The 20,869-nt window shown below is 43.4% G+C and overlaps 1 protein-coding gene across 4 annotated transcripts in view; it reads right to left on the reverse strand.

Moving 5' to 3' along the window:
* Window positions 1-20,869, reverse strand: part of LOC122815190 (transcriptional enhancer factor TEF-3-like) — a 2,337,692-nt gene that overhangs the window by 569,685 nt on the left and 1,747,138 nt on the right. The window lies entirely within an intron of this gene.

Genomic DNA, 20,869 nt, shown 5'->3' on the forward strand with positions numbered 1-20,869 from the left:
AACTGTTGCTGTGCGCCACTCTATGGGTATGTAGCCTGTAGAGAGGCTGAGTTTGAACAGTGTGTTTAGGTGAGGGGTTAGTTCATTTTGGAGTTCGTGTAAGACACAGCCTGGGACAACGTCCGGTCCCACTGAAGCTGTGTTTTTGGCTTTGGATAGGGCTGTTTTAACCTGTGTGTTAGTGATTGCCGGGGCTCTACATTCTTCTGGTATGGTTATGGGCCCTTTAGGGGGTGAAGTTTGCACTAAACCGGTCTGCCAGAATGTTGGCAATATCAGTCGGTTCAGTGTATTTTGTGCTATTCTGCACTAACTCAGAGCAGGTCTGAGAGTTTCCACATAGGTTCTTGACATAGCTAAAGAACGATTTGTGGTTATCTTTGGAGTCCTTGGCAATTTTTCTTTCGAAGCTAGCCTTGGATGATTTTATGAGGGATCGTAGTTTCTTGCTGATACTGATCAGGGATGTCTTTCCTTCTTGGGATTTTACTCTTTTCTGTACTAGTTTTGTCCTTCTATTGTAGAGCTTGTTTATGGCAAGGGTCCACCAGACTGGTTTCCTTTTCTTGGAGGAGTGAGTCTTGGTTTTGCTTAGGATAGCATGATCCATGCATTCTTGCAGGTGCTCATAGAGTGCTTTTGTAAGGGATTCAGCAGCTTGGACAGCATTGTCCGTTAGCATGGGGGCTGTGAACCTTTCCACCTCGGTCTTAAGTAAGGTGAAGTTTGCTTTTGAAAAGTTTTTCATAGTGGTTTCCTTAATTGGGGATGGGGGCGGAATGTGGATATCCAGAGTGATTAGTCTATGGTCTGATCTAACCAGTGAGGGGTTGACCTCCAGTGTAGAACACCAGTCGCCCATGTTGGTGATGACCAGGTCCAATATGTTGTCACCTCTGGTGGGGGTGTTGACCAGTTGATACAAGGCGTTCGAGTTTATAAATTCCAGGAAGCGTTGGGCAAGGGAGTTAGTACTTGAATGGTTCTCCCAGTTAATGTTTGGGTAATTGAAATCACCCAATATTAGGGTGTTTGGTAGGACCTTCATATTTTCCAGTGTCTCCAGAAATGCGGAATGGGGGTCCTGGGTCATGGTAGGTGATCTGTAGCAAGCTACAATTTGAATTGCAGTTTTGCCCATTGTTAGTTGCACATGGATGATCTCTGAGGTATTGTGCTGCGCCACTAACCTGGAGGGTATGCGTATCCTAGATGAATATGGATACACCCCCACCTTTTGTGTTTCGGTCTGGGTTCTGTGGCCAAAAAGTATGGTATGAGTTATAGCCTGGTAGTGCTGGGGTGCTCTCTGGAGCCTTAAACCAGGTTTCTGTTACTGCACAGATATCAATGTTCTCCATACTGAGGTGTGCCTCGAATGCATGCATTTTGAGGTTTAGAATTATGGCATTGAGTAGCATTACCCTTAGTTTTTGGTTATTTGTGCTATTTACTGTGGTGGGTTTGTCTTTTGAGCCTTGCCTAAAAAAGGCACTATGGGGGCGGCAAAAGCCTTTGCCAAGTATTCAAAAGCCTAAGGGTGACAGGTGCAAGCCATCTCTTGTGAAGCAATGTGGTTTGTCGAGCATGTCATCCCAGGTGGACAGATACTGGATCCCATTTGAATGACACCAGAAAGTTAGCCAACTGTTGAAACTGATCATTTTTTCTTTATACTGTGGCATCATTCTTGGTGAGGACAGGATGCTACTCAGGGTCAGGGTCATACCGGCTTGGGCTACGTGACCAGAGAGCTCTTCCATGTCTCTTTTCATGTAGTCCAGGGAGGTATGTCTCATATCATTCACACCAACATGGACAATGACAAAGCCGTATTTGTACTTATTCTGGAGCGACGTGAGTGCTTGTGTTATGTGGCGGATCCTGGTTCCTGACAGGCAGCAAACTGTAAGCTTCTCCTTGTCCAGCCTAGTTAGTGGGACATCAGTGTGCCTGACTATAGAGTCACCTATTACTAGTGTGTTGGGTATGTTATTTTGCCTTAAGGGCTGTGATTGCATGGCACACTGATTATGTGAAGTATGTGTTTCATGGTTTGTGATGGGGTGTGGAGGTTGCTTCTGTGTCTGCTTTGCAGGTCTCTGTTGCTTTTGCAGATTTTTATTTAGAGCCTCTGAGTATGTTTTCGTGTATTTATGTTTGTTATTTGCCAGTGTTGGTTTAGCAGGTCTACGTGAGACTGGTGGTGTGTTGCAAGTATTTTCCTTCTCCTCTTGACTGTCAGTTCCAGTCTTGGGTTGTGAGAGCTTTGCCTCCAGTTTGGCTGTATAATTGCATCTCTCGCATATATTAGTGTTTGGTGGTAGGAGGAGAGGGTTGTCTATGTACATGAGGCAGTTGTAACATTGCCTCAAAATGCCCAGATTCACCAGTTGGACTGGAGAGTACACCTGAAACTGCCTTTTGGACATGCCTGAATAGGTAAAGTGAGCTGTTTTACTGATTGGCTGGTAGGGACGAATAGAGAGCCTTGTCCTTCTGGATAGTAGAGGGGGGTCTAGTGCTATGGTTAATTAGTGCTTGCTATGAGTTTTGAGTAAGTGCTGGGCTGTGAAATTAATGGTTTGAGTGCTTAAGTTGAAAGTTTGTGTAGATCCAAGGGAAAAATTGAAGAGTACACTTTGTGGAGCCGGAAATAGTTTAACCCTAGCTAACCGGCGCTGCCCGGCACACAAAACCACGCAAATGCATTTTTTATAGCAGGGAAATGAAAGAGATAGAAATTAGCCCAAAATGGCCAATAAACTACTAACTTCTGGGCTGAAATCACTCCTCCAGGGACAGATAGGCTGCTCAAAGCTCCCCTCTCTCACAGGTGAACAGAGAAACTTCCTTCTATCCAAGTAAGGTATGGGCAACACAGAAACTTGTAACACAGTTCTGAATTTAGCAATGACCTGAAAACTGGACTATACTAGTTCAGAAAGGTAGGAAACAAGTATTCTTTTTTCAGAAAATAAAGCAGATTAAAAAAAACACTTTAAATGCACAGAAATGGCTATTGCACTTTAGTGTGTAGCATACAACAGTTAAACAGATTATTTAAACACAAAAATGACTTAGTTCAAGTGCAGGCAGCAAATAAGTACAATATGTAGCAGAGACAAGCTGTTTAAATCACAGAAACACTAAAAATTGGAGTTTTAGGCAGAATTAGTTAAAGACAGCAAGAAAATGCAGCTTAATCACTCCAAATTCTCTCTTTTGTCTCTCTGCTGCTGTAGAACTCTGCATGACACCTGGCAGGCACTCGCTGAGCTGAATACAAGCACAAAAAAAACATGCAAATGCGGTTTTTATTAGCAGGGAAATAAAAGAGATAGAAATTAGCCCAAAATGGCCAATAAACTACTAACTTCTGGGCTACAGCAAACAAGGCACACAAATTTCAGAAAGAAACTGTTCAGATAAGCAGGCACAATAAGCCTTTAACCAGAAATTCCCAGCTCAGAAGGGCAGGATCTAGCCTCTCCTCCCACAAGAGTGCAGACCACAAACCTTCTTAATGTAAAATAACTGGCCTGAAGCCCAAGTGCTTAAACTAGAACTAATGCGCTTTTAGAATTACAGACACTGAGCCTTCAATCAGCAATTCCCAACTTAGAAGGATGTAAGCTACCTGTCCAGCCACAACAATGCAGTCCACAAACCTTCTTAATGTAAAACAACTGGTCTGAAGCTCAAATGCTTAAACCAAAAGGCTTAGAATAACAGTTACAATTGAATCAGGCTACTACCAAGCAGTAATAACTGCAGCAGAATAATACAACTGAGTACTTTTAAGAAGAAGCACAAGTAAAATAAAGTAATAAAGTGGGAAGAAACACAATTACAGTAAAAGCAGATGAATAAAGTGCAATTTTATTTATTTATTTATTTTTATAACAATAGAAAACGAGCAAACTGATTTAAACAAATTACCCAATTAACCAGTAAAAAAACTCAAAACTGAGCCCTGTTCCAGCAGCCTTCAAAAAGATAAGGTTTCTAACCGCACATTCCTGACACTAGGGTGCAGGGGAACCTTCTCCAAAAAAGATGGCCTGAATTAGTGCTCAAGTTACACAAACAAAGCTAGATTCAGCAGGCCTGAATCTATTCTATGCTACAGCAGGGAAGGTGCACCAATATCAGAAAAAACAGTTCAAATAAGCAGGCACAGTAAGCCTTTGGCCAGAAATTCCCATCTCGGAAGGGCAGAAAAGTACAGTTTTGTACCTACCATAAATGTAGATGTCCGATAGGTATGCATCTGCAGTCATAACATATGGGTTGTCCTGCCTCAGGCAGCCCTTCGGTCGGCCGGATTCCAAAGTCTGGGTCTGGCCTCGGCTGATGTCGCACTTTCCCTGACGTCAGAGCGTCTGGGGTATAAAAGCATCAGCCGACGCCATTTTCTTCAGTGTCTCTTGCCCCAGATGCCAGGTGCCCTCTAGGAAGGCCAAATTTGGAGGAATGCAATATACAAACAAATACACCATAATAGATCCCCCAGCTAGCTAATGGAGGGGTAAGCACCCTAGGAATACCACAGAGGGGAAGGAGGGAGGGTAAACCTGACTGCAGATGCATACCTATCAGACATCTACATTTATGGTAGGTACAAAACTGTACTATGTCCTTCAAGGATGCATCTGCAGTCATAACATATGGGTAGAATACCATAGCCAATCTGGGGGAGGAGGTACTAAGAAAAGGATGGTGTAGTTAAGATACCCTGCAGGACTGCTGTAGCAAAACCTGCTCTGGATCTGGAGTATAAAGGTAAATTGTAATGCTTGGCAAATGTATGCACGGAGCTCCATGTAGCAGCTTCTAAAATGTCCTTGGTAGCCACCCCTCTTAGGAAGGCTGTATTGGTGGCTGTGGCCCTCGTGGAATGAGGCCTAATGTTTGCAGGAACCGTCTTTCCATGAAAGAAGTAACAAAATCGAATGCAATTTCCTATCCACTTTGAAATTGTCTGTTTGGAAATTGCTTTTCCTTGCACCCCGGCAGCATATGCTACAAGGAGTTGGTCAGTCTTTCTGTAACTTTTAGTTCTGTCCAAGTAGTAGCGTAGTTGTCTGTGTATATCCAGGGTGTGTAGAAGTTTTTCCCCTTTATTTTGTGGATTTGGGAAGAATGTAGGCAAGTGAATAGCTTGGTTCAAGGATACCCTAGATACCACCTTTGGCATAAAAGTAGGATTGGTTCTCAATGAAACTCTGTCCTGATGGAAGATAAGAAATGGCTGTACTTCCATTAAAGCTTGTAACTCAGATATTCTTCTTGCTGAAGTTATGGCCAGAAGGAATGCAGTTTTCCAAGACAGAAACTGTAGATCCGCCGATGCTGCTGGTTCAAAGGGAGGAAGTGTTAGTTTCTCCAGCACAAAGTTGAGATCCCAAGTAGGTAAAGGAGGTTTCCTTGGAGGATTGATGTTTTTGATTCCTCTCAGAAATTGCCTGAGGAGAGGATGCGAGAAGATAGGTGGATCAACATTGTATTCTGCTGAAATTGCTGAGGCATGAATCTTAATGGAAGAATAGGACAGGCCATTGTGGTACAATTCTGCTAAGTATTCCAGAATATGTGCCATGCTCGCCACTGTCACATCTAAGCCTTTTGTTGTGTTCCAAATGAGAAATCTTTTCCATTTTGCTGAGTATGTCTTCCTTGTGGAAGGCCGGCGAGCTTCCATAATAATGTCCTTTACTCTCTGTGATAAGTTATTCTGAGGGGGGTTTATGGGATTTTCCAGGCAGTTAGCTGCAATGTTTTCAAGTTGGGATGCATGATCTTGAAATTGTTCTGTGTCAGAAGAAGTGGCCATAGGGGTAGAGGCCATGGTTTCGTCTGTGACATGCTCCTCAATAGTGGGTACCAGTGCTGCCTTGGCCAGTCTGGAGCTATCAGAATCACTCTTGGCTGTTCTGCCCTGATCTTCAGTAAAACCTTGGACATTAATGGGAGAGGTGGGAAGGCAGCTTTCCAGCTGAAAGAGAGAGAGTCCACCCTCCAAGCCTGTGGGTGGTATGTCCTTGAGCAGAATGTCTTCAGTTGGTGATTGTGGGGCGAGGCGAACAGATCTATCTCCGGCTTTCCCCATGCTTGTGTTATGAGTAGAAAGATGTCTGGGTGCAGCATCCATTCATGTGCATCCATGGTAATTCTGCTTAAGCTGTCTGCCAGTGCATTTTCTTTCCCTGGCACGAACTGGGACTGCAGTTGGATATTGAGTTTCAAGCATAGTTCCCATAGATTCATGGCCAGCCTGCATAGAGGGTAGGAATGCGTGCCTCCTTGCTTGTTTATGTACCACATGACTGTGGTGTTGTCTGTTCTTATTAACAGGTGGCCTTGATGGAGGAAAGGTTTGAAGGCCTCGATTGCGTGTATCACTGCCAGCATTTCCTTTTGGTTTATGTGCATGCGCAGCTGTCCTTGAGACCATAGGCCCTGGATACATTTGCCCTCCATGTGTGCTCCCCATCCTTGGTCTGAAGCGTCCGTGGTGATGGTTTGCTGTGTTTTTGGTTTGTTGAAAGGCAACCCTCTGTTGGACTGGCAGGCTTGAGCCCACCACAGGAATTCCTTTTGAAGGCAAGGAATGATTGGTATCAAAGTTTCCAAACTGTGACTGTGCTGAGACCGTACACTCCTTAGGTACCACTGAAATTTTCTCTTATGCAGCCTGGCTTGTGGAATCAGAATTATACAGGATGCCATGTAACCCAGGGCCTGCAGGATTTTCCTTGCAGTTAGCTGAGTTTGTCTTGTCAGATTCATGAAGTAATCTGGAAGTTGTTTTTGTTTTTCTTCTGTGAGAAAGGCCATTTGGGTAGTTGTGTCTAGATCTGCACCCAAAAAGGTTATCCTTTGGGATGGAACAAGTCTTGATTTTTGGATGTTGACTGTGTATCCCAAGGCCTGCAATAGGTGGATGGCATAGCCCAAGTCCTTTATCAAATTTTTTTTGTTGTCCGCTTGTATAAGGCAGTCGTCCAGATATGGGTAGATTTGAATCCCCTGAAGTCTGCAGTGTGCAATTACTGATGCCAGGCATTTCGTGAATACTCTGGGCGCAGTAGATAAGCCAAAGGGCAATGCTGAGAATTGATAATGCTCTGATCCTGCAAGAAATCTGAGGTGTCTTCTGCAACTTTGCCGAATAGGGACATGCAGGTATGCCTCCTTGAGATCTAGAGTCACCAGCCAAGACTCCTTGCCCAGCATGGGAAGAAGTTGCTGTAGGGTCAGCATCTTGAATTTTGGCACAATGAGGTAAGTATTCAGTGCGGACAGGTCGAGAATAGGCCTCCATTGATTTTCTTTTCTTGGAACTAGGAATAATCTGGAGTAAAATCCTTGGCCTTGTTCTGAAAGAGGTACCTTTTCTACGGCTTTCATTTGTATTAAGTTGTTGATCTGCTTTAAAGCCTCTGCCCTCTGATTTGGTGGCAGGTTTGGCATTCCGTTTCTTCTTGGCAAAGTGTGGAAATGGAACCTGTATCCTTTGTCTATTATTTGCAGTGTCCATGTGTCCCTTGTAATGTAATGCCAGTTTTTTGAGAATAAAGAAAGCTTTCCGCCCAATGGTGCTTCCAATTGAGCCCTGGTCGGCGGAATCAAAGGAAAGTCATTGAGTCTGTCCAGGTGTAGTAGTTGTTGTTGCTGTTCCTGCACTACCTCTCTGGTTGGCAGGCTGCCACTGACGGCCTCTGTAGGAGCCTCTAGCTTGCCCTCTACCTCTGGGACGCCTGTTCCTGCCCCTCTGGGATCTGTCCAAGTCTGGAAAGGACCAATTCTTAGTAGGCCAGTTTCTGCTGAATCTCGGTGGTTGTACTTGCAGAAAGTCCTTAACTGTTTGCACAGATTTTGCCTTTTCTTCAAACTTCTTTAAGACCTCCTGAGCCGAGGAACCAAATAATTTTTGTTTTTCCATTGGAGCATCCAGGAGTTTAGCTTTAACATGGTCTGGTAAAGATTGTTCCTTCAACCAGGCATGCCTACGAATAACTGCCCCAGTCATAGCTGACCTACATGAAGCTTCCAGTGCATCATAACCACACTGCAAAAATGATTACTAACCTGCTGTGAGTTATGTACCAGATCCTGAAGGGATTTACGGTCAAGGGGTTCAGAAGAGGAAAGCTTCTTATGCAATTCATCTAACAAATACTCTTGGTACTGTATCATGTGAAATTGACAATTTAATGCCCTCATGGAAAGAGTTGCAGAAGTATATACCTTCTTTCCCCATCTCTCTAAAGCTCTAGACTCCCTTTCAGAAGGTAGAGGATTTTTGGCAGTGGCAGCTGCAACCCCTTTTGGGCCCTGAGAAATTGTATCTGGGTCTGCAGAATGGGCCTTGTACAGATGTAGATGAGAATCCGGGACCCTGTAGTATCTATCAGGTTTGGCAGGAGCCGGAGGGAGAGAATCAGGGGCTGTACTAACATCATTGTACACATCATCAATAACATTCAAAACAGGAGGTATAGCTAAGGGCCTATGCTGAGGTAAATGTAAAAAGGTCCTTAATCTCTTTCTAGAATCAGAAAATTCCTGACCCTGCCATTGAAAATGTTCTCTCATAGAGTGTAGTGTCTCACCAAAGGAAAACTCTTCAGGAGGGGAGGCCGAGGGGATAGATTCTTCAGCATCAGAATCCTCGTAGGCCGAATTAGCCTCCTCCTGGTGATCTGACAACACAGATCCATCCGTAGACTCATCTGAAGAGTGTTGGTCAGAGGGCTCAGTCCTGGGCCTTTTGTCTGGTGGTGGGTGAGAGCCCCTGTCCGGGTGAGGCTGAGAACCTCTAATTAAAGAGATAAGATCCTCTGCAAGGCTGAGGATCTGAGAACTAGAAGAAGGTCTCTGAGAGGTAGTCTTGGGAGGCAAAGCTTTAGCAAGTTTAGCAGCTTTAGCCCTGGAAAAAGCCTTAATGGACATGGATGCAGGGGGTCTGGCTGCACCACGTGCAGGAGTAGACTTGTCTAAAGGAATGGTGTCGGACAATTCCTGGGCACTGGTTTCAGTAAGTAGCTCAGTAGCCGACTCAGCCGGGGCCTCCAGGGCCGTAGTGGTCGGTTGAGTGGATTCGGTTAAAGGAAGTACCGAGGACTTGGTTTCGGCCGAAACTGAGACACTCGCGGTAGGCCTAACCGTGGTTTCAGCCGAAACCACGGGCCACGAGTGTCGGTCCTTGTCCTTCCGTTTTTTCACCAAATGCGATGTCGGAGTCTCCGATGGCATCTTATATGCGAAATTAGCCCCAAAGAATTCCTCTGCAAACTCCGACCGACGTCTAAGAGTTCGTCGGTTGAAGGAAGCATAGGCTGAACAGGCCGAGACGTCGTGGTCTGGGCCTAAGCAAGGGAGGCAGTAAGAGTGGAAATCCTTATGAGGTATTTGTTTCCCACAAGTTAAACAATTATTTACTTTATCTGACATTGGCTGAGGCAAGAAAGAGTCCCCGATGGGGTACTTAGCTTTTTCGAAGTCTTCAGTAGCTGAATCACAGGAGCTGACCGACCGGCACTTGCGAACTGCTTCTGCTTCAGGCACCACACGGCAAGAAAGACTGAGGAAAATGGCGTCGGCTGATGCTTTTATACCCCAGACGCTCTGACGTCGGGGAAAGTGCGACATCAGCCGAGGCCAGACCCAGACTTTGGAATCCGGCCGACCGAAGGGCTGCCTGAGGCAGGACAACCCATATGTTATGACTGCAGATGCATCCTTGAAGGACATCTAGCCTCTCCTCCCACAAGAGTGCAGACCACAAACCTTCTTGTTGTAAAATAACTGGCCTGGAGCACAAGCACTTAACCAGAACTAATACACTTTTAGAATAACAGACACTGAGCCTTCCATCAGCAATTCCCAACTTAGAAGGATGTAAGCTACCTGTCCTGCCACAACAGTGCAGACCACAAACATTCTTAGTGTAAAACAACTGGTCTGAAGCCCAAGTGTTTTAACCAAAAGACTTAGAATAACAGTTACAATTTAATCAGGCTACTACCAAGCAGTAATAAATGCAGCAGAATAAACACAATTGAGTACTTTTAAGAAGAGACAAAAGCAAAACAAGGTAATAAAGTAGGAAGAAACACAAATACAGTAAAAGCAGGTAAAGTGCAAATTTTTTATTTTTGTTTGTTTTTTTTTATATAAAAATGGAAAACAAGCAAACTGATTTAAACAAATTACCCAATTAACCAGTAAAAAACCTCAGAACTGAGCCCTGTTTCAGCAGTCTTCAGTCAGACAAGTTCTGTGGGTATGCCTACTCAGATGTTCTCTCTGTATTAGGCAGGATGAGCTAATGAGACTAGACTAGGCTAGAGCTGGGACAGGGCTGAACAGAATGGAATGGCAGGAGTGTCTGAAATCAAAATATGACCTCACTGTACTCGGTTGAGTGAGCAAATGAGATGGGCGCAGGAGGAGTGTTCAAACACAAATTTACAGGAGGGGCAGTCAATTCCAAAGCCACCAAGATTAATACCATAACAAGAACAGGGAAGGTGCATGGGGAAAACTAAATGCAGACACAGAGAGAGCTCACAATTTTCAGTGAACAAATAAATAAGCAGATAAATGCAATACTGTTTTAACACAATATTCAATGAAACAATAAAACAGAAAAAAATGCAGTACTGTCTTATAACACTGCAAGTTTGTACTTATCTCAGCTTGTAATAAAGTTGTTGCAGCTCAAGTATGCAACTATTCAGCAGAAATAATTTCAGAGATAAGGGACTAAGGCTTTAAGGCACAGAGAAGCCCTCTAGGCTAAGACTTCTACACAAAATATCAATGCAGTGAGAAGAATAAACTGAATAACTGCAGACACAGAGTTACACATTTAGACTTGCAATTGTAATTCCCCTTGATATTAATAGTAAAGTCCCGAGCCTTTACTTCTACTTTGTTCCCCAGTACCAAAACCTTACAATAATTGCAGTCTTCACATCTTGACATCCCATTATAAGTAATAGGAGTATTACATTTTTTGGTTTCTAAAAAATTCTTAAGACTTTTCCCTCTTTTTGTGACAAAAGTAAGACTCTCATATGAAAAAAGCACCTAACTCTTGGAAATTCTTCAAAAATTTCCAATTATTTGTGATGATCTGCTTAATACTGTACAGGATTGACCCCCCCCCCCCCCCCCCGTGTGAGCAAGCAATCCTCTCATTCCAGCTAAAAGCAAAGAAATGTCTAACTAGCAATCATCCAAAAATAGACTGCAGCCCCAGGGTTAACTCCAGGAACCTTGTTGTTGTTGTTGCCAATTGTGTAGTAGCCACTGAGCACCTGATCACCTTAGGTCCCCCTCCCCCCCACTTGTGTGAGCAAGGAATCCTCTCACTCCAGCTAAAAGCAAAGAAAACTCTAACCAGCAATCATCCAAAAATAGACTACAGCCCCAGGTTTAACTCCAGGAACCTTGTTGTTGCCACTTGTGTAGTATAGCTTCTCTGTTCACCAGTGAGAGTGGGGAGCTTTGAGCAGCCTATCTGTCCCTGGAGGAGTGGTCTCAGCCCAGAAACTAGTTGTTTATTGGCTGTTTTGGGCTAATTCCTAGCTCTTTCATGTCCCCTGCTTTAAAGCTTTAGCGTGGTTTTGCGAGATTTTGCGCATAGCGCAGCATCGGGCAGCGCCGCTTAAACGGGTTTCAACTATTTCCGGCTCCACAAAGTCTGCTCTTCACTTTTTCCCTTAGAACTGCTCTAAATCTCAAAATAAGCACTCTATTTTCATTCTAAAGCCCAGCCCTTGCTCATATAAGTAATATTACAGGTAAACACTAATAAACTTAAGCACTACACCCTCTTATACGCCTTTTAAGTACTTGCTCCCTACTGGTCCTTTCTGATCAGTCAATAAGTAGTTCCCTATACTTTTCAGGCATGTCCAAAGGCCACTTTCGGGTTTACTCCCCAGTCCAGCTGGTGAATCTGGAAATCTTGAGGCAATGTTACAACTGCCTTATGTACACAGACCACCCTCTCTTCCTCCCAACAAGCTCAAACATATGTGAGAGATGCAACTATATAGCCAAACTGGAGGCTGAGCTCTCTCAACCCAGTACTGGCACAGCCGGTCAGGAGGAAAAGGTAACCACACATACCACAAATCCAGTCTCACATAGACCCATCGCATCAGCAAACCAAATACATAAACACACAAAAACATACTCAGAGGCTCTAAAAAAAATCTGCCTAAGCAGCAGAGACCTCCAAAGCAGACATCCAATCATCCCCCACCATGCAATACCCACGTAACACATAGCTCACAAAGTCAGTGTGCCACACAGTCACAGCCCTTAAGGCTGAACAACACACTGAATACACTTGTAATAGGTGACTATTGTCAGACACACTGACGTCCCACTAGCCAGACTGAATAAGGAGAAGGTCACTGTAAGCTGCCTGTCGGGTGCCAGGATCTGCCACATAACACATGCACTCAGGTCACTCCAAAGCAAGTATAAATATGACTCCGTCATTGTCCATGCTGGTGTGAATGACCTGAGATGTACCTCCCTGGACTACATGAAAAGAGACAGAGAAGCTCTCTGATCATGTAGCCCAGGCCGGTATGACTCTGACCTTGAGTAGCATCTTGCCCTCACCAAGAATGATGCCACAGTATAAAGATAAAATGATAAATTTTAACAATTGGCTAAAGTATTGGTGTCATTCAAAGGGGATCCAGTGTCCGTCAGCCTGGGATGACATGCTCGACGAGCCACGTTGCTTTGCTAGGGACGGCTTACACCTGTCACCCTGGGTTTTCAAATACTGGCAAAGGCTCTTGCCTCCCCCATAGTGCCTTTTTTAGGCAAGGCTCAAAAGACAAACCCACCTACATAGACAACACAAAGAAAAAAAAACTAAGGGTAATGCTGCTAAACGCCAGAAGTCTAAACCTCAAGATGCATGCACTCGAGACTCTCCTCAGTATGGAGAATATTGATATAACAAGAAACCTAAGAGAAACCTGGTTCAAGGCTCCCGAAAGCATCCCAGTACTACCAGGTTATACTTCATACCATGCTTTTCGGCCACAAAACTCAGACCAAACCACAAAAGGAGGGGGGAGTATCCATATTAATCAAAGATACCCACACCTCCAGGTTAGTGGCACTGCATGAAGCATCGGAGACCATCCATGTGCAACTAACAGTGGGCAAAACTGCCTTTCAGTTTGTAGCCTGCTACAGACCACCCTCCCAAACACAGGAACCCCACTCGGCTTTCCTGAGAACACTGGAAAATATGAAGGTCTCTCCAAACACCATTATATTGGGTGACTTCAACTACCCAAACATTGATTGGGAAAACTACTAAAGCCCAAACACCCTCACCCAACGGTTTCTAGAATTTATAAACTCAAATGCTATGGAACAACTGGTCACCACTCCCACAAGAGGGGAAAACATATTGGACCTGGTCATCACCAACATGGGGTTGGTATGTTCCACGCCAGAGGTATACCCCTCATTGGTAAGATCAGACCATAAATTAATCTCACTGGACATCCATATTCCGTCCCCACCCCCAGCCAAGGAAACCATGATGAAGAGCATCTCAAAAGCAAACTTCACACTTCTCAAAACTGAGGTGGAATCCTTCAAAGGCCCTGGGCCAGTGGAAACTATGGCCCAAAACGTAGAATCCTTTACAAAAGCATTCTATGGACACCTACAGGAATGCATGGAGCATGCTATCTCAAATAAAACCAAGACTCACTCCTCCAAAGGCAGGAGACCTGTCTGGTGGACCCGGCCATAAATAAGCTATATAACAGAAGAAGGAAGCTACTACATGATAGAGCAAAATCCCAAAAAGGGAAGGCATCTCTGATCAGTACTAGCAAAAAACTACGATCCCTCATAAAATCATCTAAGGCCAGCTTCGAAAGAAAAATTGCACAAGACACTAAAGATAATCACAAGGCCTTCTTTAGTTATGTCAGGAACCTGGGAGGCAACTCCCAGATATGCTCTGAGTTAGTGCAAAATGACAAAAAATACACTGAACCCACAGACATTGCCAACATCTTGGCAGAAAGGTTCAGTGCAAACTCCCCCCCCCCCCTTCCCCTCCAAAAGAGCAAATGTCTGTCCCAACAGAATGTAGCCTCCCTGTGATCACAGATGCACAGGTGAGAGCTGCCCTCTCCAAAGCAAAAAACACAGCATCAATGGGACCAGACGGTGTCCCGAGCTGCATCTTACATGAGCTCCAAGAAGAACTAAACCCTCACGTAAAGACACTGTTCAATCTCAGCCTTACTACAGGATATGTACCCAAGGAATGGCATACAGCAACAGTGGTCCCGCTCCACAAAGGTGGTGCCACAACGGACCCCAGAAACTATCGCCCTATAAGCCTGACTAGCCTGGTCTGCAAGGCTATGGAGTGTATCATCATGGAAATCATAAACAAAGACACTGGGAACCTCCAGACACTGGATCCTACCCAATTCGGCTTTGTTCAGGGCAGATCTTGCCTCTTGAACCTGGTCGACTTCTTTGAAACTGTTACCAAAGCCATAGATGAAGGGAAGGTAGTCCACACAGCCTACCTGGACCTCGCAAAAGCCTTCGACACAATACCCCACTCGGGCATCATAAATTAGCTCACCAGCTTAAATATCAACCCCTATGTCACAAGATGGGTTGCAAACTGGCTCAGGGATAGAACCCACATGGTCAGAATTGCAGGTGCCATGTCAGACTCTAAACCAGTTACAAGTGGAGTCCCACAAGGCTCAGTCCTGGGACTTCTCTTGTTCGGTATATATTTCTCCAAGGTACAGGCTAACATGGGTGGATTATGGCTGACAAAGTTCGCAGATGACTGCAAACTGGGTGCCATAATCGACTCTCTGGCTGACACTAGCATCCTCCAAAAGGGTCTCACAGAGACGGATAACTGGTGCCAGAGCCATGGCCTAAAGCTAAATGCCAAAAAGTGCATTGTCATCCCCTTTGGGAAAAACAATGTGCCCACAAATAACCACATAGGTAGTAATCCATTAAGTACGGAAGAAGTAATTAGGGACTTAGGGACCCAAGTAGATAGTAATCTCTCCTTTGACAATCATGTTGCCAAAGTAGTTAGAAAGACCTTGTATATAGCCCATCTGATCATGAAAGGGTTCACATCTAGATCAAGAGAGGTCATTGTGCCCCTCTACTCATCACTTATCAGGCCCATAATTGAATACAATGCCCCATTTGGGATGTACCTTACCTGACACCTGCAGCAACTGGAAAGACCCCCAAAAGTACCTCACCAAGAGGATCAAGGGACTCAAACAGATGTCCTATGCAGTTCGGCTAAAGAAACTCCAGCTCTACTCAGTTGCGTACCGCCTACTCAGAGGCGATCTGTGTCTGATGTATAAAGGCATGTCCAACCCAGAATTAATGGACATGCTCCACCTCAAGAAAGCAAAATCCCTTACAGCTACACGCTCCAGGAACTTGAACCTCAGCACAGAAATAAATAGGACATGCTGGAGGGACAGCTTCATATCCCAGAGGCTCCCCTCACTCTGGAACAAAATCCAAATCTATGTTGGGCAGAGCCCCTCACTGACCCTATTCAAGAGAAATCTTGACAAGTGGATGGGAGATTGTAAGTTTACCCCTGTGATCTCTTTTGTGTCTATGCTAGTCAGAGGTACAGTAAACTAACCTTAATAAGGCTACCTTCTGTGACCTACTATACAGAGGCACAGTCAACTAATCTAAAAGGGTGGTGAAAGCCAAACACACTCTGGCTAGGCTTATAAATGCCCTAGGGCAGATAGCCTAGTATCAACCTATGAACCTATAGGTGCCAGCTTTTGTGACTACTGTTATGCCTTGTTAAAATTTGTTACAGTCAGCTAGAGTGCATACCCCAGGGGCAACAGCTGCAAACCTTCTTCCTCTTAGCCCACCCCCACCCCTTTCATCCATTTCACTGTTGATAATTTGTTGTATGTTAAGGTATTTAGCCCCTCTCAATAGTCATAGTCCCTCCTCCTCAATACTTATTCTTCACTAAACACCAAACAGAGGTGCAAAGTCTCCAACTGGTTTTATCTTTAGCTACATTGTGTGTAGCAAACAATGAGCAAAGGGGAATACAAATATAAAAGAGAATAAAATCTGCCATTGCAGACTAGTAAGCAGCATACAACTTCCACCTGTGGTGTACTCCTACACATAGTTTTTCTTGGAAAAAACTTCCAGTCCTTGAACAAGGGTGGCTGTAATTTAACCTTATTTCCTTGGCTGTCCTTTAATAATTAGCTAGGTTAGCAGAGTGCCTTGGATTCTCCCCTGCTACTTTAAACTCCAATTGATGGTTTCCCTCCCTTCCCCCACCTCCCCAAGTGATTGCTCAGGTACAACACACCAAAGATTTAAAAAACCCTGGATGCCATATTTGCTCTAATTGTAGCTGAAAGCCCTCCAGGTGTAGCATCTCTAGTAAGCGATATTATTATTTTGCTTTTTTTCAGTGTTGTATTCCACACTGTAAACTCACTGCCCCTGCATAGAGTAGTACTGTAATTTCTCTCTAAGATAGCTTTCCAGTTATTTTTTATTTTTGCTGGTATACTTTATATTTGGATATTAGAAACTTATGTTTTTGTTTTTTCTTGCTCCCAGTTTCAGTAAAACTGATTTAGAGTTCCTCTAAATGATAGTGCTGAGGTAGAAATACTCGTTTCTTTTTTAAGTGCTGAATGATATGTATGGTAAAACTGGTGAAACTGCTACATTGTTGCAATATTGTCTGGTAATAGTATATTCCACCTAGTTACACTGACTGCTGTTACTGAATATTCTTGTTTCTGTAAGTTAAACATTGTAAAGTGCTGAATGATATATATGGTAAACCTGTGAAACTGTTACATTGTTGCCATATTGTCTGGTAATAGTACATTCCAACTAGTTACACTGCTGCTACTGCATATTCTGTTTCTGTAAGTTAAACATACATTGTAAAGTGCAGAATGATATTTATGGTAAACTGGTGAAACTGCTACATAGTTGCAATATTGTCTGGTAAGAGGATATTATAACTAGTTATATTGACTGCTGCTGAATAAGACTGGTTGCAGAGTCTGAATCTATTTCTTTTGATGACGTCTAATAGGCTATGTTCACTTGCTCTGTTTTCTGTGCAATATTTATGATGGTTGTGCTTAGTTTGATGTCCTTATTTTATTGCTTTTAGTCCTAATTCTTTCCTTTTGTCTTCTTTGCAACTTTTAGAGCCACTGAGCACCTGATCGCCTTGGGCCCCCCCACTTGTGTGAGCAAGGAATCCTCTCACTCCAGCTAAAAGCAAAAAAAACTCTAACCAGCAATCATCCAAAAATAGACTGCAGCCCCAGGTTTAACTCCAGGAACCTTGCTGTTGCTAATTGTGTAGTGTGGGTGCCAGCTTTTGTGACTACTGTTATGCCTTATTAAAATCTGTTACAGTCAGCTAGAGTGCATACCCTAGGGTCAACAGCTGCAAACCTTCTTCCTCTTAGCCCACCCCCACCCCTTTCATCCATTTCACTGTTGATAATTTGTTTTATGTTACGGTACTGATTGTATATATTTTACAGTTGCTGTGGGTGTAGCCCCGCTCCGTCTGCTCCCCTCCCACCCACCATATCATTTCTTTATACCTAACCGTCTATTTCCTCCTACACAAACACTCCTCCCCTTCCTGTTTGTCACAGACACTCTAGCCTACTTCCTGCCTCCAACATAGAATCTCTACCTCTTCCACCACCTCTCTATACACACCACCCTATAACCATTAACTATTACCTATAATCAATATTTTTAACTACAGTAAACACACACATATCTGAACATAGTACAAATAAATTGACAATATATAATTTCCATTCACCTTATCCATAGTCAAGAACATCATTACAGATAAAGTAGCAAGTATCCCCCCCCCCCCCCGTATTTACTAATTCACTATCTCTGTTACCCTCTCTTAACTAGAGGATACCAATTACCTGACCAATACTTCTTGGCCATACTGCAGCTCCCTAACACATAAAACAATAGCTCTTGCACTGGCCATACTCTCCATCACTTTTCTGTAGCCGTATACCCAGCATTACCTGATGCTTACATAGCTCCTAAGTCCCTAACATCACTTCAACTTGTAGCTACAGACAACTCCCATTAGCAAGTCTTACACTCTCATCCACCTATTACTTCAAATCTCTTACCCCTCTTAACAACAAACTTTCACACACACCTAATACTGCACTTTTAATACAACACCAATCTCACTCATTCGTAGATAGTACCTTTGCATGTAACACATTCTTTCTGAAAATAGACAACATGAGTTACACGTATCTAACCCAACTACTAAAAACATCATTCTACCCATTAATAATCTTCACCTACTCCTACTTTCCATCCTGTCCTCTTACCACACTCAGCTTCATAATGACTCCCCATCCCCTTGGCAAACTGATTCCACATCCAACACCACCAAACTAAAACACTTCCCTATATCACCATGTGACCTTACCTCCCCCTACCCTTCTCTTACTCGTGCATTAAACTGAAAATCAAAACTAGCCCCCTCTCTTCTCAAAGGCAAACTAAAATAATTCACAAATTGACCAAACTCTATCTACACCTACTCCATAAATTCACTTGCAGTGGAGATATACATCCCAATCCAGGACCCAAAACATCAATCAGCCCAAACTTAAACCAGCTAAATCCCCTACACCACAGACCTACTTCAGCTCTCCCCTTCTTAAACATTAATGTAAGAAGTATACTTAACAAAATTCATGACCTTCATGCCCTACTAGCTCTATACAAACCAGATATCGCTGTGTTAACTGAAACATGGCTCAAACCATAACATCACAATAATGAGATTACCGCCCCGGGTTACAACATTATCAGAAGAGACAGATCAGAGAAAAAGGGTGGAGGTGTTGCAATATTATTAAAAAATCATCTTGCCTTAGAACAACTAGATTACAATACCCATGAATTCAAAGATGTAGAACTAATCATTGACAAATTTAAAATAAGTTCCAACAAACATACAATTATTGCAGGTGGCTATATACCACCAGGCAATAACATCACTTTAATGGAAAGCCTGCTTAATTGGACCTCCAACTCCCTTCCACATGAAACCATACTATTAAGAAACTTCAATATTGACTGGCTTCACTGCTCCAGCCATAACCCCTCTGCCTTCATAAACCTCCACAGGTTTACCCAAACTATAACTACCCCCACTCGAATTGAAAAAACTTCCAAACACCAGTCCATCTTAGACTGGATCCTAGTATATGATCCCCCTCTTGCACAGCAATCTGGTTGTCTTCTAGATACCCTAAGTGACCATCATCCAACCTACCTAATTAGGAACAGATCCCAAACCATCAACCAACCTATCCTTAGAGCAGTTAGAAACAAAAAACTTTATAGCTACTGATCTCATCAATACTCTAAAAAGCTGTAACTGGACCCCCCCCCCTAAAACATCTACCTCTAGACGACGCCATTGAGAATTTTAACACAACCTTCATAAAATCTTAAACCATCATGCACCCCCTAGAACCATTACAAGAAAAATTAACTATGCCCCATGGCTAAGAAAAGATGCTAAAACTATAATTAAAGAAAGGGACAAGGCTTGGATTCAATATCAGAAAAACAAAACCACTACTTTAAGACAAAACTATGTAGAGCTCCGTAACAAAGCCAAAAAACAAATCAGACTAGACAAATCCTGCTACTAAACAAGCATGCAAGAAAATATGCTCACAACTCACAAAACTTCTGGGCCTTAATAAATGATATACTGCATCCAGGAAAGTCCACGATTCCAACTCCTGTGCTTCCAAATAACCATGAAAACATTCCTACTCAGTTTAACAAATTCTTTACCGAAACAGTCCAGACCCTTAGCAATGCCCAAAATAGTACTAGCAGCCCCACACCAAAAATTACCCAACCCACCCCAATATACAAAACAATAGCCACAATTTTCACCTCCACTCTGTATCCACCAAATCAATATCTAAACTCCTTGGTAATCTTAAACCAACCACTCTAACAGCTGATAAGCTGCCAGCATACTTCCTTCAGATCTCAGCTGAAGCTATAGCTTATCCTGTCTCTATTCTTATAAACAGATCTCTCTCAGAATGCAAAGTCCTCACCTCATGGAAAACATCATATATAATTCCACTGCACAAAGGAGGCAACTCCTTAGAGCTCACCAACTATCACCCAATAGCAATCCTATCACCTTTATCCAAAATATTTGAAAGAGTTGTTCATACTCAACTAATACAGTACCTCCAGAATAACAACCTACTCTCCATATCCCAGCATGGCTTTTGACCTTCCCATAGCACCACGACAGTGCTAATATCATTCGCCAACATAGTTAACTACCACAGAAACAAGGGTCTATTTGTTTCTTCCATATTCTCAGACCTATCAAAAGCCTTTGACATGGTAAACCACAGTCTGCTTCTTGATACCCTTTGTCTTTCGACTTTTTATCCACCCTAAATATAAGTCCCTCCGCTATATCATGGTTCAATAGCTACTTATCTGTCCATCAGCAAGCAGTCCTATGGCAGGACCAATTGTCCTCCCTGTTACCAGGAACCATAGGAGTCCATCCTTGGCCCATTGCTGTTCTCTCTATTTACAAATCAGATCTCTTCATCCTCTCCCACTGCCTCAACAGTACAATATGCAGATGACACTACCCTCATATGTGCTGCTCCTACCCTTAATGAACTGCAAACCCTTACCCAAAATAACTTCACTC

Source organism: Protopterus annectens, chromosome 11.part0, assembly GCF_019279795.1.
Source record: "Protopterus annectens isolate FY-2018-M chromosome 11.part0, PAN1.0, whole genome shotgun sequence".
NCBI classification, from domain to species: Eukaryota; Metazoa; Chordata; order Ceratodontiformes; family Protopteridae; genus Protopterus; species Protopterus annectens.